This window comes from Canis lupus, chromosome 7, assembly GCF_048164855.1.
Source record: "Canis lupus baileyi chromosome 7, mCanLup2.hap1, whole genome shotgun sequence".
Classification (NCBI taxonomy): Eukaryota; Metazoa; Chordata; class Mammalia; order Carnivora; family Canidae; genus Canis; species Canis lupus.
The window spans coordinates 69,634,006-69,653,431 of record NC_132844.1 but is presented as its reverse complement, the minus strand read 5'-3'; the positions used below and the strand labels follow the sequence as shown (position 1 = coordinate 69,653,431).

Sequence of the window (19,426 nt, the reverse complement as noted above, 5' to 3'; positions counted from 1 at the left end):
CTGATGGTTGAAGTTATTCTTTTTGCTTTTAGCAAATCTGTAAGAGGACTGACCCAAGCTGTCTGAGTCATAGGGAGTGCATCAATCCTACACTGGGGCCAGGTATCAAGCCCCAGCAACCAGAAGTTGAACAGGAATGGGCTCTTGGCCCTTCAAGCAACCAGGAAAGGTCTTCACCTTCTATAGGCAAAACAGTCTGTCCTCTTCCTGTTCACTGGGATGAGAAGTCCCAGTAATTTCACTAAGAGGACAGAGGTGAGGAAGGAGGGTTGGAGGTCCCACTGCCATCACCGAGACCTTTTCTCAGTCCAAAGTCAGAATAGGGGCCAGATTCAGATTGGTGCTTATTTGAACATGAGGGTTCTGAGAATTTGAGGGGGTCCAGATCCAAACTCCCATTCTCTACTCTGCCTCCATTTCCAAAGAAAAATGAAAATGCAGATTCTAAATAGAACACATAAAAACTGTAAGTGCTATGAATACCTGGCTGGCTCAGTCAGCAGAGCATGTGCTCTTGATCTCACGGTCCTGAGTTTGCGCCCCATGTTGGGCATAGGTTACTTAAAAAAAAAAAAAAAAGTTAATTAACAACATATGAAAAGAAAACCTTTAAATGCTACTACACTCTGCTCACTTAGAAATCTTAAATCCACTGGGACCTGAGGAGGGTGGGAAGAAATCCATCTTAAGTCTTCCTTCATAGTGACTCTGAACCAGAGTTCAGTGCTGAGGGAAAAGGCTTGGATAGTCATTGGTAATAGTAAAATAAACCAAACTATATAAATAAAATAAAATAAACCAGGAGGAGAAAATTAACTGGGATGAACCTAATTCTTAACAAGCCTTTAGAATTACTACTATAATGGGTATAAGTTGAAGGCAGACAAGACAGGGGTCCCAAAGGCCTTCTTGCACGTACCTGGCTATGGTTTTGTCCAGTCCAGATACACAAGGCTTCCCCACTTTCCAAATAGCTTACTGCTTCAGTTTTATAGACTGAAAATCCTATTTATGGGCAAGGAAAAGGGTCAGCATGTTAAGGAATCAGGGTATGAGGGCAACTCTGCTGACGAACCCCCTAATTTCATGGCTCCAGGCAGGCAAACTGTCCTCCTCCTTGCTCCTGCCCCTTGGCTCCTTCTCACTGGCTCCAGATATTCCATTTGCTTCCTTCTTTCCTATCTTTCCATGACCAACTGTAGACTTCCCAGCTTCCCACTATCTTGCTGTCCTTGCTAACCTAAAATAAGCTTCTCAGATGAAGGTTTTTCTGCTGATCACCAGAGACATACAGAAAATGGGTAGAAAGCCTGGGCTATGTTTCTGGCATTCCAGATACCCTGGGAATCTCTTTTCTGCCACTTTTTCATATCAAGGTTGGATTTCAACTCCATCCATTAGTACATACTTTTTCCAACATTTATACTGGGGGACTTCTTTTGTAACTACGAAATATGGGGGTGGGGGTGGGGGCTGAGAAACTCCAGATGCGAATCTTTCACCTTAATAGCCCTCCAAATTTAATCTAATTAAATCATTCTGATGACAGAGGATTATAGTGATAAAAGGAACTAAAGACCGATTCCCTGTATTCGAGAGAAGTTGGAGAAATATGCTCTGAGGGGCATAACATACTCTGAGGCTGGGATGGACCTGGCAGGCAAATCCTTTTTGTGCCTCTGGAATGAAAAAAAAGACAGTGGCAGTGGGCAGCTGCCCTAGAAACCTACGGGTCAGTCCCAGGCCTGGGACCCTGACCCGTGGAGTGCTTACACAGAACTCCAGCTGTGAGAAAGGTAAGAACTGACAAAGCTCAGAAGATTGTCAACTTTCGGGGCGCCTAGGTGGCTCGGTACATTAAGCATCCGTCTGTGGATTTGGCTCAGGTCATGATGTCACAGCTCATGAGGCCAAGCCCCAGCGGGTGCTTGGGGCTCAGTGGGGGCACGCTTGGATACTCTCTCCCTCTGCCCCTTTCCCACTCGTGCTCTCTTCCTCTCTCTCTTTTTTTTTTTTTAATATTTTTATTTTTTATTTTTATTTATTTATGATAGTCACAGAGAGAGAAAGAGAGAGAGAGAGAGAGAGAGGCAGAGACACAGGCAGAGGGAGAAGCAGGCTCCATGCACCGGGAGCCCGATGTGGGACTCGATCCCGGGTCTCCAGGATCGTGCCCTGGGCCAAAGGCAGGCGCCAAACCGCTGCGCCACCCAGGGATCCCTCTCTTCCTCTCTCTCAAATGAATCGAAAGGAAAGAAAGGAAAGAAAGGAAAGAAAGAAAGAAAGAAAGAAAGAAAGAAAGAAAGAAAGAAAGAAAGAAAGAAAGAAAGAAAAAAAAAGAAAGGAAAGAAAGAAAGAAAAAAGAAAGAAAGAAAAAGAAAGAAAGAAAAGAAAAGAAAAGAAAAGAAAAGAAAAGAAAAGAAAAGAAAAGACAAGACAAGACAAGACCAAAATAACAACCAAAAACAGAAGAAGGTTGAGCTCTGCTATCCAGAAAGTTCTGGAAGCTCTCCAGACCCTGAAGCGTTCCACAACATTGGAAACGGAAAATGCCGAAAATGCCGAGAGAGGTCCACAGTTAGTGAGAAGCCGCAATGAGGCCTTCCAGTCGCACTGCCTGGGGGCCACAGGGGTGTCCTGACCCGGCGCCCCCGCCCCGGCGTGTCCGTGTCAAAGGCCTTCCCAGGCCAGTCCAGGTGACTCCACCCTTGGTCTCTGAAGCCCACGTCCGCATCATCGAAGGTCACGGCCCCTGCAACAGGTTGGTCCGCTATGGCCCGGGTCGTACCAACACTTGCTCCTCGAAGGGGAAGGAGGCCTGGGAACTCGAGGGGAGGGAGGTCCGGCGGCGGGCGCGGGGAGCGGAGGGGCGCCGAGGGGGGCAGGCCCCGACCACCGACCACAGACCACCGACCACCCGGGCATGACCCCCGCCCGAGGCCTCGGAACCCGCACTTACTGCGCTGGGGCCACGCTGCACCGCCAAGGCGAGGTAACGGGAGAACAGAGGGGAAAGCGCAGGACGCGCGCCCCCCGCAGCACAGCACTCTTCGCGCCGACCCTCAGCCGCCGGGTCACCGCGGCTCGCCCGCGCGCCCGCCGGCCCTCGGCCCCGCCCCTGCCCACCGCGGCCTCTCTAGGCTGCGCGGAGGACCTCGCCCCTCGCTCTCGGTGGGCCGCTCCCTGGGACGTGGGTAGCGGGGCGGCCTGGGACCTCCAACACCGCCCGGGAGGGTCCTGGGCGCTTGGCCTTCCACTCCTCACGTTTTACGCCAGTCATCTTTAAAACTCCCTTCCCCCCATTCTCTTTCCAACTAAAGAGAGAGAGGGGGGCACCTGGGTGGCTCAGTGGTTGAGCGTCTGCCTTCCGCTCAGGTCATGATCCCGGGGTCCCGAGATCGAGTCCCGCATCGGGCTCCCCACAGGGAGCCTGCTTCTCCCTCTGCCTGTGTCTCTGCCTCTCTCTGTGTCTCTCATGAATGAATAAATAAAATCTTTTAAAAAGAGAGAGGGAGAGAAAAGCCTGTGGCACACCAAATATATGGAAATAATTACTGTTAACATTTTAGAGAATTTTACTCCTATAATTTTCTACATATAGTTTGATATTTTTGTGTTTCTGTCGTCTCCAACTTCCCCACTTGATTTTGTCATATAAGCACTCTCTCCCCCCATATTGTGACCCCCGTTGTGATACTCTTAACTGGATTATCATCGTGGATTCATTCTATATCAAATCACTCAAACTGAGCCCAGGAAACCAGCCTTCCACTGAATGGCACACCTAGTGGCATCTCAGCCTGTCCTCGGGGAAGTGCTATGAAGTTCACCACTGTTTATCTCTGAGGAGGACTGTACTTTTGTTACACAGCCCCTTTCTGTAATCACTCAAAAGAAGACATTTTTATGGTCTTGCTATCAAGAAAAGTTTAATAGAGCAACTGGTTAGTTTTGGCCTATGGACTCAGGGAGTTTTGAATTTGAGTTGAGTAGGCTATTAGAAAGCTAGCCAGGGAGAGGCCTGGGTGACTGAGTCCGTTAAGTGTTTGCCTTCCATTCAGGTCATGATCTCAGGGTCCTGGGATTGAGGGGCTCCCTGCTCAGTGGGGAGCCTGTTTCTCCCTCTCCTTCTGCCTGCTGCTCCTCCTGCTTGTGCTCTCTCATTCTTTCTGTCAAATAAATAAATAAAATCTTAAAAAAAAAAAAAAAAGAAAGAGAGGGATGGCTGGGTTGCTCAGCGGTTTAGCGCCTGCCTTTGGCCCAGGGCATGATCCTGGAGACCCCGGATCAAGTCCCACATTGGGCTCCCTGCATGGAGCCTGCTTCTTCCTCTGCCTGTGTCTCTGCCTCTCTCTCTGTGTCTCTCATGAATAAATAAATACAATCTTAAAAAAGAGAGAGAGGGCAGCCCAGGTGGCTCAGCGGTTTAGCACTGCCTTCAGCCCAGGGCCTGATCCTGGAGACCAGGGATTGAGTCCCACATCAGGCTCCTTGCTCAGAGCCTGCTTCTCCCTCTGCCTCTCTCTCTCTCTCTCTCATAAATAAATAAAATCTTAAAAAGAGGGAGAGAGAGAGAAAGCTAACTACAAATTTTACCTAACGATTAAGGGGACCAGTAAATGCAAGGGTAACTTTTTACCCAAATCTATTCTCAGAATTCAACCTGCTGCCATGTTTCTTTTTCTTTTTTTTTTTTAAAGATTTTATTTATTTATTCATAGACACACACACACACACACACACACACACACAGAGGAGGCAGAGACACAGGCAGAGGGAGAAGCAGACTCCACACAGGGAGCCCAACGTGGGACTTGATCCTGGGTCTCCAGGATCACACCCAGGGTTGCAGGTGGCGCTAAACCACTGTGCCACTGGGGCTGCCCTGCTGCCATGTTTCTATAGATAACATTCTTGCCTGGCATAACAATATGGTTTAGTTATTTTGCAGAGACTCAGGTTTCAGTAGAAACCCATCAGAACAAGTTAGGACCCCCAACCTTCTCTTGGAGCATGCACCAATGTCTGATGGATGAATATTTGATATAGAAGGGCCTAAAACCCTACCCTGGAATCATACCAAGTGGGCTATTTTCTCATCATGAGTCATATGAAGAGGCAAGCAGAAGATCTGTGAAGATGCTGACAGTGAGATCACTTCAACCCTTCCCTTACTTATTTATTTATTTATTTATTTATTTATTTATTTATTTATTTATAAATTTTATTTATTTATTCACGAGAGACACACAGAGAAAAAGAGAGGCAGAGACCCAGACAGAGGGAGAAGCAGGCTCCATGCAGGGAGGGAGCCTGACATGGGACTCAATCCCAGGTCCCCAGGACCACACCCTGGGCTGAAGGTGGCGCTAAACTGCTGAGCCACCTGGGCTGCCCCCTTCCCTTATTTATGAACTCCCTTTATGTGATTTTTTCTTTAATTTTTTTTTCATTTATTTATGATAGTCACACAGAGAGAGAGAGGCAGAGACACAGGCAGAGGGAGAAAGGGAGAAGCAGGCTCCATGCACCGGGAGCCTGACGTGGGATTCGATCCGGGGTCTCCAGGATCGCGCCCTGGGCCAAAGGCAGGCGCTAAACCGCTGCGCCACCCAGGGATCCCCTCCTTTATGTGATTGTAAAATCATGTAGCTCCTCTTCCCTATACCCAGGTCCTTTTTCATTTACCTTTAAATATCCCTGACTCTTCCCCCTTGAAGAGAGGATTTTGAGGGTTGAGTTCCCTTCTCCTTTGCCTTTTTTTTTCTTTTCTTTTCTTTTCTTTTCTTTTCTTTTCTTTTCTTTTCTTTTCTTTTCTTTTCTTTTCTTTTCTTTCTTTCTTTTCTTTTCTTTCTTTTTTTTTTTTTTCAGATAAGCTCAATGCCAAACCTGGGGCCCCAACTCATGATCCTAGGATCAAAAGTCACAGTCTCCACTGACTGAGCCAGCCAGTCTCCCCTCCTTTGGCTGCCTCTTGAATAAACTCTCTTCTTGCTGCATACTTGATATCTCAGTGATTGGCTCTGCTGTACTTTAGTCATATGAACTTGGATTGGTCACAAATTTGGTGAGCCAGCCAGGAGCTCTTTGATCTTGGTTCCACTGCACCAGCCTATTAAAGGGAGTCTGGTGAGGAGTCCAAGAAGCCACATAGGCTCTTTGTCCTGGGGCCACACCCCAATTTGACTCCACTGACCTCAGGCGCTTAATTTAACTCTTCTGGGAAGGAAATCCCTTTGGTTTCCGTATAGACAGACATCCCTTTAGTGAGTAACTCAGTACAAGTGACCAAATTCTTTCTTCCTCTCATTTGGTGGAATGAATAGGGGGTTTGGCTTTAGATCTCTTGGCCTTTTTCTTGTTTACTTAAGAAAAGGTTGACTAGCAAACCATTTACTCAGTTGGTAAAGCCCCAACTTTTAGAATGAAACTAGTGAATCTTTGTTCACAGAGGTACTCTTGGCCTCATTTGTTCCTGCAGTTTGTGGTGTATTTGAATAAAACTGGCTGTGTTCTAATTGGGAAATGGGGAATGACAATTTGATCACTGCATGCAGCCCTTTGGATTATATTCTCAAAAATTGGACAATGTTTAGTTGTGAACCTATGAAAAGGAAAAAAAATGATCTTTTGCAACACTGCTTGACTACAATATTCATTAGACTCTGGAAAAAAATAGCCAATTAATGGATCCTTAAATTATAATATCATCTTGCAATTAGATTTGCCTTTGTAAAAGGGAAGGTAAATGGGATGTTCAGTCATTTTTTGCTTTTGTATCAAATAAGCCAGCTCAGAAAAGATGTAAAATTCTATTCCAACAAACCAGTAACACTAAAAAGCCCGTGTTGCCTAATCCTCACCAGGGAGAGGAGGATGATTTATTGATTACGTGGATTAAACTCCCCTTCTACTCTATGGGGGGCACCAGAGCTACTGCCTGTCCTCAGCAGTCCCAGTCCCAACAACTTGAACCCCTTACAGAGCCCAAACCATGACCCTCAGCCTCAGGGGGCCAACAGGTAGGAATGATCTCCCCTTCTTATACCCTAACTCAATTTGGTCAAATTGAGCTAGTTCCCAGGGAGGATAATATCTGCTAAGGCAGGTCCCAGTCTGAGGCTTAAATGCAGGGGAAAGGGGGATTTCCTGTAGGGATGATTTGGGTCCACTCTCCACTTTGTGTAACTGGAAAAACAATATGCCTACTTACAGAGATGACCCCAAGAGGATGGAAATTCATTCACATCTATTTTTGTCACCCAGAACCCCACTTTTGCAGATATACAAAATTTGTTAAGTATTCTCCTCACTTCTGAGGAATGACACTTAATACTAAAAAAAAAAAAAAAAAAAAAACTAGGGAAGTTACCTGGCTGCATGCTAAAACCCCCATAACTCCCTAAGAGCTAATGCCATGATGCCTGTTCCTACTGTAAATCCCAACTGGAATGTCAACATTGGAGACCAAGGTAAGTTTGAATACTATTGGTGGTATTTTAGCTAGATTAAGAAAGGGGGTTCCCACACTGTGCAGAAGGTTTTTATTTTGATGTAGTCTCAATAATTTAATTTTAGTTTTATTTCCTTTCCTGAGGAAAATGTATCTAGAAAAATGTTTCTGTGGCTGATATCAAAGAAATTACTGCCTATGTTTTCTTCATGTTTTATAGCTTCAGGTCTCACACTTAGGTCTTTAATCCATTTTGAGTTTGTTTTTGTGTATTGTATAAGAAAGTGGGGGGTGACTGGCTGGCTTGCTGAGTGGAGCATGTGACTCTTGATCTCAGGGTTGTGAGTTAGAGCCCACATTAAGTGTAGAGATTACTTAAAAATAAAATCTTAAAAAAAGAAAGAAAGAAAGAAAGTGATACGGTTTCATTCTGTTGCACGTAGCTATCTAGTTTCCCTAACACCATTTGTTGAAGAGACTTTTCCCATTGTATATTCTTGCCTCCATGGTCATAGATTAATTGACCATATAAGCATGAGTTTAGTTCTAGACTTTCTATTCTGTTCCATTGATCTATATGTCTATTTTTGTGCAGTACTATAATGTTTGATTACTACAGTTTTGTAGTATATCTTGGGATCTGGGATTGTGATACATCCAGCTTTGTTTTTCTTTTTCAAGATTGCTTTGGCTATCTTTTAGGGTCTTGGGTCTTATCTTAGGGTCTTTTGTGGTTTTATACAAATTTTAGGATTTATTTATTCTAGTTCTGTGAAATATGATGTTGGTATTTTGATAGGAGCTCATTAAATCTGCAGATTGCTTTGAGCAGTATGGACATTTCAACAATATTTGTTTTTCCAATCCATGAGCATGGTATAGCTTTGTTTACATTTGTTTGTGTTATCTTCAGTTTCTTTCATCAGTGTTTTATAGTTTTCAGAGTATAGGTCTTTCACCTCCTTGTTTAAGTTTATTCCTGGGTATTTTGTTCTTTTTGGTGCAATTGTAAATGGGATTGTTTTCTTAATTTCTCTCTCTCTTTTTTTAAGATTTTATTTATTTATTCATGAGAGACAGAGAGAGAGAGAGAGAAGCAGAGATATGGGCAGAGGGAGAAGTAGGCCCCATGCAGGGAGACCCATGCGGGACTTGATCCTGGGACTCTGGGATCATGCCTCAGGCTGAAGGCAGGCACTAAACTGTAGAGCCACCCAGGCATCCCATTAATTTCTCTTTTTACTACTTCATTATTCGTGTATAGCAATGCAACTGATTTCTAGGTATTAATGTTGTATCCTGTGACATTACTGAATTAATTTATCAGTTCCTGTATTTTTTTGGTGGAGTCTTTAGGGTTTTCTATATATAGTATCATGTCATCTGAAAATAGTCCAAGTTTTACTTCTTTCTTACCAATCTGGATGCCATTTATTTCTTTTTCTTGTCTGATTGGTGTGGCTAGGAGTTCCAGTACTATGTTGAGTGAAAGTGGTAAGAGTGGACATCCTTGTCTTGTTCCTGACCTGAGAGGGAAAAGATCTCAGGTTTTCACCACTGAGTATGATGTTGGCTATGGATTTTTCATATATGGCCTTTATTGAGGTATGTTACCTCTAAACCTACTTTGTTGAGAGTTTTCATCATGAATGGATGTTTTACTTTGTTTAGTGCTTTTTCTGCATCTATTGCAATGATCAGATGGTTTTTACCCTTTCTCTTGTTAATGTGGTGTATCACATTGATTGATTTGTGAATATTAAACTACTCTTGCATCCCTGGAATAAATACCACTTAATCATGGTGAATGACCTTTTAAATATATTGTTGGATTTAGTTTGCTAATATTTTGTTAAGGATTTTTGTATCTATGTTCATCAGAGATATTGGCCTATAGCTAGCTTCCTTTGTTTTTTTTCTTTCTTTTCTTCTTTCTTTCTTTCTTTCTTTCTTTCTTTCTTCCTTCCTTCCTTCCTTCCTTCCTTCCTTCCTTCCTTCCTTCCTTTTTTCCTTTCTTTCTTTCTTTGCCTTTGTCTGGCTTTTGGGAAAATTCTGGCCTTGTAGAATGAATTTAAAAATTAAACTACACCAAAATAAAAAGCTTTTATACAGTGAAGGAAACCATTAACAAATAAAAAAACTACCTACGGAATGGGAGAAGATATTTGCAAATGATGTATCTGATAAAGGGTTGATACTGAAAACATATAACTTCTTCAACTCTACAATATATATTGAACTTGGGATGCCTGGGTGGCTCAGCGGTTGAACATCTGCCTTCGGCTCAGGGAGTAATCCTGGAGTTCCGAGATTGAGTCCCGCATTGGGCTCCCAGCTTCTCCCTCTGCCTATGTCTCTGCTCTCTCTTTCTGTGTCTCTCATTAATAAATAAATAAAATCTTTTAAAAAAATATAGAATTTATACAACTCTACACACACAAAGATACACACACAATTCGATTATAAATTGATTTATAAATATAAAGGCAGAAGACCTGAATAAACATTTTTCAAAAGAAGACATACAGATGGCCAACAGATACATGAAAAGATGCTCAACATCACTTATCATCAGGGAAATGCACATCAAAAGCACAATAAGATATCATTTTACACCTGTCAGAATGGCTAAAATCAAAAACAGATGAAATAACAATTGTTGGCAAGGATGTAGAGAAAGAGAAACCCTCATGCACAGTTGGTGGGAATGCAAATCAGTGCAGCCACTGTGGAAAACAGTATGAATGTTCCTCCAAAAATTAAAAATAGAATTACCATACGATCCAGTAATTCCACTACTGGGTATTTACCCAAAGAAAACGAAAACACTAATTCAAAAAGATATATGCACCCCTTTGTTTATTGCAGCATTATTTACAATAGCCAAGATATGGAAGCAAGCCAAATGTCCATCAATAGATGAATAAAGGCACCTGGGTGGTGCAGTTGGTTAAGCAACTAACTCTTGATTTTGGCTCAGATCATGATCTTGGGGTTGTCGGATCAAACCCCACATTGGGCTCCACCCTCAGCAAGGAGTCTGCTTGAGATTCTCTCTTCCTCTTCCACTGCCCCTCCCACTCATGCTCTTTCTCTCTCATAAATATATAAATCTCTAAAAAAAGAAAGAAGATATGATATATTTATACAATAGAATATTACTCAGCCTTAAAAAGAATGACACCAAAGGAAAAAAAAAAGAAAAGAATGACACCTTGCCATTTGCAACTACATAGATGGACCTAGAGGGTATGATGCTAAGTGAAATAGGTAGATTGGTCAGAGAAGGACAAATACCATCTGATTTCACTCATATGTGGAATTTAAAACACAAAGAAAAAAGAGACAAACAAAAAACAAACTTTTTAAAATAGTTTTTCTTTCTTTCTTTTTTTTTTAAGATTTTGTTCATTTATTCATGAGAGACACAGAGAGGGAGAGAGAGAGGCAGAGACACAGGCAGAGGGAGAAGCAGGTTCCATGCAGGGAGCCCGACGTGGGACTTGATCCCAAGTCTCCAGGATCAGGTCCCAGGCTAAAGGCAGCACCAAACCACTGAGCACCTGGGCTGCCCCAAAAAACAAACTCTTAATTAAATACAGAGAACAAACTGGTGGTTGCCAGAGGGGAGGCAGGTGGGGGGATGGGTGAAATAGATGAAGGGAATTAAGAGTGCACTTACCTTGAGGCACCTGACTCAGTTGGTGGAGCATGTGACTCTTGATCTCTGAGTATTGAGTTTGAGCCCCACATTGGGCATAGAGATTACTTGAAATAAATAAAGTTGCGACTAAGTTTTAAAAAAGAGTATATTTATCTTGATGAGCGCTAAAAATGCATAGAATTTCTGAATCATTATATCATACACCTGAAACTAAGAAAACACTGTATATTAATTATACTTGAACAAAAAAAGAAAAAGAAGGGGGTCCCTAAACAAAGAAGTTTGAGTAAGTTTTAAGAAATAAAGCAATGGGGATCCCTGGGTGGCGCAGCAGTTTAGCGCCTGCCTTTGGCCCAGGGCGCGATCCTGGAGACCTGGGATCAAATCCCACGTCAGGCTCCCGGTGCATGGAGCCTGCTTCTCCCTCTGCCTGTGTCTCTGCCTCTCTCTCTCTCTCTCTCTCTCTCTCTGTGCGACGTCAGGCTCCCGGTGCATGGAGCCTGCTTCTCCCTCTGCCTGTGTCTCTGCCTCTCTCTCTCTCTCTCTCTCTCTCTCTCTGTGCGACTATCATAAATAAAAAAAATAAAAAAAAAAAAAAAAGAAATAAAGCAATGGGTGCCTGGGTGGCTTGTTCAGTTAAGCATCTGACTCTTGATTTTGGCTCAGGTCATGATCTCAGGGAGTCTGCTTGTGATCCTCTCCTGCTGCCCCTCCCATTGCTCGTTGTCTTTCTCTCTCTCTCTCAAATAAATAAATAAATCTTAAAAAAAAAAAAAAAAAAGATAGGGTGCCTGTGTGGCTCGGTCTGTTGAGCTTCTGCCTTCAGCCTGGGTCATGATCCTGGGGTCCTGGGAAGGAGCCCCATCTCCCCATCTCTCTGCTCAGTGGGGAGCCCACTTTTCTCTCTCCCTCTGCCTGCCACTCCCTTGCTTGTGCACATGTTCTCTTTCTTTATCTCTGTGTCAAATGAATAAATTGTTTTAAAAAAAAGAAATAAAGCAAAAACAGAATGAGGAGCCTTCAGACTTTCTTGAAAGGATTTTTGAGATATATAGGAGATATACTGATATGGATCCTGTGGTACCAGAGAATTTAAAAATGATAAATATGACATGGCGGGGGCAAAATATCCTAGACATTCAAAAGAAACTCCAAAGTCTAGAGAGTAGGAATGTCTGTGTCACAATTGGTTGAGATTGCTTTTAATGTTGTTTTGTTTGTTTTTTTAGAGAGGGAAGGTGGGGAGGCAGAGGGAGAGAATCCCAAGCAGACTCTATGCTCAGCACAGAGCCCAGTGTGGGGCTTAATGGAGGACTTAATCCCACGACCTAAGATCATGACCTGAGCTGAAATCAAGAGTCAGATGCCCAACTGACTGAGCCATTCAGGTGGCCCTATCTTTAAAGTTTTTTTTTTTCTTTAAAGTTTTTAACAGACATGTGCAAAAGAGAAAATAGCATAGAAAATGAAACAGCAGGCTACCTTGCTATTTGTTGCCCTAATTCAAGGAAAACCAAGACCAGGCTGAGGACCACAATGAGGATGAGGTGTACCCAGATAAGAAATTTGAGGTTCTTGGGCCCCACAGGATGTCTCAATTTGGGGCTTCAAGGAAGGCCATTGGAAAAAGGAATGCCCCAAGTTCACAAGGTCTCTTAATGGGACAGGACAACAAACTGCCCACCAGATGCCTGAATTGACTGATAGTGACCAAGAATGAAGGAGCTCAGGGGTTCCTTTAAACCCTGAAAAGCTTGTCATCATTTCCTACAAGGAACCCCAGATAACAATGAAGGTGGAAAATGAAGTTACAGACTTTTTTTATTGATATTGGGGACACAGAGTCAGTACTGAACTCCTGGCTCTCTCTGCTATCAGATCAAACCATGGCTGTAGCAAGAGTCTCAGGGAGAAGTGTTGGCTAAAACCTTCTTACAACCACTAGCCTGACAGATGGAACAAATTCACTTTAAACACAGGTTTTTGTATATGCCTGAATGCCCCATTATTTTACTGGGATGTGACCTGTTAACTAAATTTAATGCTGAAGCTACTTCTTCTGTACCTGGTCACCTGGACAAAAAAGTACCCCCAGAGCAAGCTTGTGCCTTTCAAGCAATGTTACTACATGAAGGTGGATAAGTCCTATCAAAGCTTCCTGAAGAAGTTATCCAAAAGGTAAGATCACTTTACACACACACACACACACACACAAGCTAAGATCAGATGTTTGGGTCAATGGGAAGCTGGGGCGAACAAAGCCGGTGGCACTCATGCATGTTAAACTTCGTGGTGGGTAGAGATTCAGAATCTCAGTACCCACCAAAGGAACAAATGAAAAAAAGAGCATTCAGCCCATTCTCCCTGCCTTTTTGGAATTTGGCCTCATCGGCCTGTGATGATCTCCATACAATTCACCTATCTTTCCTCTACAAAAATCAGGCACTCAAGACTTAAGAGCTATTCATTAACCATATTGCAGACTATATCCACTGGGTGCTACCCAATCTACATACTCTCTTAACAACCTTGTCTGGGGACTTTAGGTGGTTCACTGCTCTGGATCTAAAGGATGCTTTATTTTGCATTTTTCTTGGTTTAGATTTGTGTGAACTGAAGACCACTGAGACCAAGAGTAAGCAACAGTATTGCTGGACAATCCTTCCCCAAGGTTTTAACAACTCCCTCACCATTTTTGGGGAAGTCCTAGCTAAAGATCTGAGAAACCTCTAATTAGAGATGGAGACTCTCCTCCATTACGTGGATGATATATTCATTGCTGAGTAAAACAAAAGAGTCTTCACACTTCAATACTATTTTGACTCTAGACATTTTGGCTGAGGGAGGTTACAAAGTTTCAAGGAAAAAGGCCCAAATCTCACAAAGGCCCAAATCTCCCAATGAAATAGCACAGTTTTGAGTTTTCAAAGAGACAAAGAAATCTGCTCCCTGATAGAAGGGAGGCTCTAGTCTGAGTGGTAGTCCCTACCATGCAGGAGACAATTGTGCAAGAGACAATTGTGCAGCTTGCTTGCTTTCTTTCTTTCTTTCTTTCTTTCTTTCTTTCTTTCTTTCTTCCTTTCTTCTTTCTTTCTCTCTTGATTTTATTTTACTTATTCATGAGAGACACAGAGCGAGAGCCAAAGGCAGAGGAGAAGCAGGCTCCATGCAGGGAGCCGGATGTGGGACTGGATCCCAGGTCTCCGGGATCACGCCCTGGGCTGCAGGCGGCGCTAAACCGCTGCGCCACTGGGGCTGCCCAATTGTGCAGGTTTCTATGAATGACTGGGTTTTGTTGAATTTGGATACCTAACTTTGTTTGACCTGCTAGCTAAACCCCTTTATGAAGCACTTGAGTGCCTGATTTTTGTAGAGGAAAAATAGGTGAATTGTATGGAGATCAATCACGGGCTGAATGAGGCCAAATTCCAAGAAGGCGGAGAGAATGGGCTGAATGCTCCCTTTCGCTTGTTCCTTTGATGGGTACTGAGATTCAGAATCTCTACACCACCATAAAGTTTATTTTATTTTATTATTTTTTAAGATTTTTATTTATTTATTCATAGAGACACAGAGAGAGAGAGGCAGAGACACAGGCAGAGAGAGAAGCAGGCCCAGGGTCTCCAGGATCACGCCTTGGGCTGCAGGCGGCGCTAAACCACTGCGCCACGGGGGCTGCCCTGCCATAAAGTTTAATATGCATGAGTGTCACCAACTTTGCTCGCCCCAGCTTCCCATTGACCCATTGAGTCTTCTTGATTGGACTAGAGAATGTCACAAGACCTTTTGGATTATCAGAGAAAAGTTGTTAACTGCATTGGGCCTCCTGGATATTAAGAATTAGCCTTTTGATCTATCTGTTCATGAATGACAAGGAATTATTACCCTTGGAGTCTTTTTTTTTTTAAGATTTTTAATTTATTTATTCATGAGAGACAGAGAGAGAGGCAGAGGCACAGGCAGAGGGAGAAGCAGGCTCCACGCAGGGAGCCCGATGTGGCACCCAGTCCCGGGAATCCAGGATCATGACCTGGGCTGAAGGGAGGCACTAAACCGCTGACCCACCCAGGTGTCCCATGGCCTTGGAGTCTTAACCCAAAATCTTGGCTGTACTAGAAGATCTGATGCTTATTTCTCAAAGCAATTGGACACTGTTACCAAGGGATGGCCTGTCTGCTTAAGAGCTGCCACTTGTGATCTGGTAAAAGCAGCAGAAAATTTTATTTTGGGCCAACCCATCACTGTCTATACTCCCTCCACTGTGTGCTTCTCTTACTAAAGCAAAAAGAGGAATATTGGTTAACATCTAGAAGACTGGACAAATACCAATCCACTTTACTAGATAACCCCAATGTTACTTTGAAGGCTGTCTTCACTTTAAATCCTGCTACCTTGCTACTTGTTAGTGCAGAAGAACCCATTTATGATTGTATTCAATAGTTGAGCAAGCTTATTCTAGCTGTCTGGACCTAACTGTTGTGCCATTGTAGGATCCTGACATGGAAATGTTTACTGATGGAAACAGCTTCATGGGCCAAGGACAACAGAAAACTGGATATGCAGAGATTACCAGCTAAGGAACTTTGGAGGTGGAAACTCCTCCACCAGATACCTCTGTTCAAAAGGCAGGACCCATTGCCGTAACAAGGGCCCTTTATTTGGTAAGGGAAAAAGGTAACTTTATATATAGATTCAAAATATGCTTTCTCAGTGATTCATGCACATGGGTCCATATGGAAAGAAAGAGAATTATTAACTATAAGAAACAAATTAGACACACCGAAGAAGTTCTAAACTTATCAACTGCAGTAATGAAACTGAGAGAATTATGCTTATAATATAACCAGAACTGGAAGTAGTTCTTTGCCCAGGATATAAGAAGCCTAATAATTATATAGCTCAAAGAAATAATCAGGCTGATCTTGTCACCAAGGTGGCAGCCCATATGAAGTCTCCAAAACCTTCTATGATGCCGTTAGTGCCAGACATAGGCCTAACTAAATGCCAATCCAGATATTCCTTGGAAGACCTAAGAAGAGCTAAGGAATGGGGATTTGGGAACAATGCTGGCACGAAAGTCAGCTAGAAGGGATGCCTGGGTGGCTCAGCGGTTAAAGTGTCTGCCTTTGACTCAGGGCGTGATTCTGGAGTCCTAGGATCGAGCCCCACATCGGGTTCCCTGAGGCCTGCTTGCTTCTCCTCTCTGTCTCTCTCAGAACAAATAAATAAAATCTTAAAAAAAAGTCAGCAGAAATATAGTGAATAAGGAGTATTCCTTATCCCAGAACATCTTATGGAAGAAATAGTCATATTCACCAAAGCACCATTATGAGTGAGATACTACTTTTCAGTGGGTATAAGATATATTGTGAACCCCAAACTCCAGAGAATTATCCAAAAGATAGTCTAGAAATGTGACATTTGTGCTAAGAATAATTCTAGGATTGTGTCCCCACCAGTCCTAAAAGGTATAAAACTAGGGGACACCTGGCTGTCTCTATCAGTAAAACATCCAACTCTTGATCTTGAAGTTGTGAGTTCAAGCCTTATGTTGGGTGTAGACATTACTTTAAATACATACATACATACATACATACATACATAGAACTCAAAAGCACTGAACCTGGAGAGGACCAGCAGATGGTCTTCACCATGATGCGGAGAATAACAGATAATTTCCAATGTTTGCTAGTATTTGTAGACTTTTACACGTTGGGTTAAGCCTTTGCATACTGTTCAGAGAAGTTCTCACAGATTGTCAAAAAACTTTTTAAAAATTTATTTAAGAAATTTCTATACCTAATGTGGGTTTTGAACTCAAGACCCTGAGATTGAGTCACATGCTCTACCAACTGAGCCAGCCATTTGTAATTCTAATTATTGAAGTGTTATGTGTCACAGAAATAACCAGATTTCTTTGTCACCTGCATTATAATGAACTCTCATCAGATCTTTAACCATGGCCATTTTTGAGTCTTATCATTTACGGTTATTGTTTTAATCTGTTGCTCCTGCAAATGTATTTCAGCTTCAGAGAGATTCACAGAAAGGACTCGGCGAATACAAGTTTTTGATACCTTTAAGATCATAAAACTAAGCTGAGTAAGAATTTCCAGAACTAATGGGCTGGATAGTGAATTCTTCTGGTTTCCTCAAATACCTGACTACGACTCTCTAAAACTAAAATTTTTCCCCATTCTCTTGACTTGGAATCATTGAGAACCAAAACTGCCCTTTTTCCTAAAGCCCTGAAAAACTGAAGCTGAACAATTTGAAGTAAATTTTAGAGAAATTGCCACAATGGTCATGTGTAGACAATCTTAGTGCCTGTTACCGTATGGGCCACTCAAGAAGATGACCAGAGACATTCAAACTGCAAATGGGGAAAAACTATCAGATTGCCACTGCCTGCCCTCACTCCATCTGAAGATGCTTGAAGCCTGACATCTAGAAATCTTCTCACTGGCAGCACTCGGGACTCAAACACTGGATTTATAACATTAACCTGTGTTTTTGTTTCCACAGAAATATTTCTTATTGCCTCTTAATATAGGCCTGAGAACCCACCTGCAGGAACCACCTCCTGAGATGACCCAGCTGTTTAACTGAACTGACCTATTCTCAAGACTGAGACTGGTTCATGATGTATGGAGCAGACTTTGTACCTACAGTCCAGAATGAATATGAGGGAACAGTGTTGATTTGTGATGTTTTTGTAAGAAAAAAATCTTGGTCAAAAGAGGGATCTTCTCATTACTCCTAACCAATCCTGGGCTTATCTAGCTAGGTACTGACATTTGGAGAATTGGAGGGGTCTACACACTAGGGAAATTTGGTTACTCCTTTCTCTGTTCACTATTCCAGTGAACTTTTAGACCTTTTATTGAGCGAAAAGGGAATCGACACCAGATAGGGATTACTTGCCTGTTATCAAGAGGCTAGATCTTGGTATTCTTTTGGGAGAACATTTTTAGTTGGCCAACAAAGCTGCTCTTACCATTGTTGCCCAACTTAAAAAGAAAGTAAATTTGTTAGCTAAGGTAGCACTTGATAATCACATTGCTTTGCACTATATTCTTGCAGAACAGGATAGAATGCCATTGCTAGCACAACTCGCTGTGTTTATATTAACGCTTCTGCTGCAGTAAAAACTAAAATCTCCTTTAGATAAAATCAGAGAGCAAGCCACTTGGCCATAGCAAATTTCGCCAGAGGTGCCTGGAAAAAGTGACTGGATTACTGGACTCTTTTTCTGGATTCCCCAAGGGATTAGCAATGTTACAAGGACTACTCAGATTTGGGTTATCTATACTTTTCATTTCATTAATTGTATCTGTACTAATAAGATGTGCTTTCCAATGTTGCTCTAAAATGGCCAAAGAAGAAACTAATGTTTTGGTCATGCAGAATGTACATGTTAAGCCGAATACTAGGGAATACTTCCAACAAAGTGCAAAATTGTTTCATTCCTCAAACCCTAAAACTGCAGGAAGTAGCCAGAGCAGTCATTGTCCCAATTCCTTCAAGACTGAGGAATGATCATAATTCTGGAGGGACTGAAAATGTGCCCCATAGGATTAATGAGGTTAAGACTAATAGGAAATTTAAAGCTTGTTTTTCAGAGGCCTGTCTCTCCCTAATCAGCTATTGTTTCGTTTCAGACCCCACAACAAATCCAGTAACTGTTTCCATTGAGGCTTGGACTGATATAAATGAGGCTCACTGACACCAATGCCCTGCATTCCTTCCCTGTGATAATGAGCCCAAGAACTTATGCAGTATATACTTCCTTTCAGAGATGGGCATAGCCCCTCTTGTCCTACAGTTGACTTCCTGACATCAGGCACCCAATTGTGCCTCGTTTTAATTTTGTATCTCCACCCTAAAGTGAACATGGGATGCGCATGCTCCATCTTTCCTCATGAATAGTCATAAATCTCCCTGTCTTTTGCATCAATGTGTATGTAATCCCACCCCTAAGATTATAAACATTTGTTCTAATTTCACTCAGGGGAGACAGATTTGAACCAACCTCTGTTTCCTCTTTTTGCTGCCTTTCGAATAAATCTTTTCCCTGCTGCGTACTTGATGTTTCAGTGATTGGTTTTGCCATGCATTGGGCAGACAAACTTGGGTTCATTTACAGCATTGGCAATTGGTTGTGTTTAAATCAATTTTCAATTAATTAAAGTTGTAAATTTACAAACAGATTTTCTTAAGTTTTTAAGTTGAACTTGCATAACTTTGATGTTCTATTTAGAAATCTTGTAATTTTCATATAAAAATAAAAGCAATAACTTGTTCCTTGA

The 19,426-nt window shown here is 42.4% G+C and overlaps 2 long non-coding RNA genes across 7 annotated transcripts in view; one reads left to right on the top strand and one right to left on the bottom strand.

The window, feature by feature from the left end:
• LOC140637198 (uncharacterized) overlaps positions 1–3,111 on the bottom strand; it is a 21,010-nt gene extending 17,899 nt beyond the window's left edge. Inside the window, exons 1-5 of one of the 4 annotated variants that reach the window (XR_012034442.1) lie at positions 2,960–3,103; positions 2,461–2,752; positions 1,636–1,679; positions 920–1,005; positions 484–560 (exon numbers count right to left, since the gene is read on the bottom strand). This is a non-coding gene — a long non-coding RNA (uncharacterized lncRNA). Of the gene's footprint in view, positions 1–483; positions 561–919; positions 1,680–2,460; positions 2,753–2,959 lie in introns of all 4 variants that reach the window. The other 3 variants (XR_012034441.1, XR_012034443.1, XR_012034444.1) reach the window with 3 other exon arrangements.
• On the top strand, positions 2,479–19,426 carry LOC140637199 (uncharacterized). 3 transcript variants are annotated; one of them, XR_012034446.1, is made up of 4 exons: positions 2,479–2,761; positions 13,097–13,295; positions 15,608–15,778; positions 17,643–19,426. It is a non-coding gene; the product is annotated as an uncharacterized lncRNA (long non-coding RNA). The 3 variants fall into 3 exon arrangements; XR_012034447.1 differs by lacking the exon at positions 13,097–13,295 and having other exon boundaries at positions 2,487–2,761; positions 15,608–15,791; positions 17,643–19,201; XR_012034445.1 differs by lacking the exon at positions 13,097–13,295 and having other exon boundaries at positions 2,488–2,761; positions 17,643–19,201.